The sequence below is a fragment of the Tupaia chinensis genome, unplaced genomic scaffold, assembly GCF_000334495.1.
Source record: "Tupaia chinensis unplaced genomic scaffold, TupChi_1.0 Scaffold000061_1, whole genome shotgun sequence".
Taxonomy (NCBI): Eukaryota; Metazoa; Chordata; class Mammalia; order Scandentia; family Tupaiidae; genus Tupaia; species Tupaia belangeri.
The window spans coordinates 1,395,628-1,396,483 of record NW_006159519.1 but is presented as its reverse complement, the minus strand read 5'-3'; the positions used below and the strand labels follow the sequence as shown (position 1 = coordinate 1,396,483).

The window sequence follows — 856 nt, the reverse complement described above, 5'->3', positions numbered from 1 at the left end:
GGTGTCGCGGGTGGAATCGCGCGCAGCCTGCGAGCGGCGCCGGCTCTGGGCCACTTCCTGGGACAGGATTCTATTTTATACCCGCTCCACTTGGTTTTCTTCCGGGAGGAGTGGGTCTCGCCAGGTTAGGGTCACGGCTGGGAGAGTGCAGGGTGGGGGGCAGCCCCGCCCCCTGCAGGTGGGGTGACACCCCTGCCCCCCCACTCGCTACCTGCGCGACTTTGGGCACGTTACATAACCGCCACCGTCCGCTGCCTTCTGTAGGATGGAGCCGTGGTGTGCGCCTGCAGGATTGTGAGAATTAAGTGACTGTACACTGCCCAGCGCACAAGCCCTCGGATGTGAATCACCTCCCTCCACTTTAGCCTGTACCCGTCTGCGTCCAGAACCCAAACCTCGATTGTTTCCCAGGGCCGACCGAAAGCCCCGCTTACCTAGGGAGGAACTGTCCAAGTGATCCCAATCTGAATTTGTCTCAGAAAAAAAGTTCTAAGTGAGAGACAAAAATTATGACATAAAAGATATGATGACGACTGCTGTTTGATTTTAGAGCCACCCAAACATGGCCTCAGAAGCCCAGAATCAGGTGGCGATTTTACATCAGGTGGTAATTTTGTGATGCAGCCACAGGATCCTAGAAAAGATCTCATTCTCAGCCTCAATTTTAAAAGCCAAGCCCTAGTCATATTTTGGTGTCTTTATCTCTGGATACTCATGTTTACTTGAGACTTAAGTCAGTTCATCCTACCCTCTCCTTATTAAAACAGTTCAAGCATCACATTACAGAAAAAATGTGAAAAAGTCTGTTTTCTCAAAGAGCCCTAAATGAAACTCCAAGCACATGATTAGCATTATT

General features: G+C 50.7%; 1 protein-coding gene across 1 annotated transcript in view; it reads right to left on the bottom strand.

Annotated features, from left to right (window-relative positions):
* The window catches only part of SLC20A2 (solute carrier family 20 member 2), a 101,735-nt gene extending 100,905 nt beyond the window's left edge, over positions 1-830 (bottom strand). The window contains exon 1 of the mRNA XM_027765424.1: positions 212-830. The gene's annotated coding sequence lies outside the window, so the exon portion shown is untranslated. The remainder of the gene's footprint in view (positions 1-211) is intronic.
* Between the last annotated feature and the right edge of the window lie 26 nt (positions 831-856).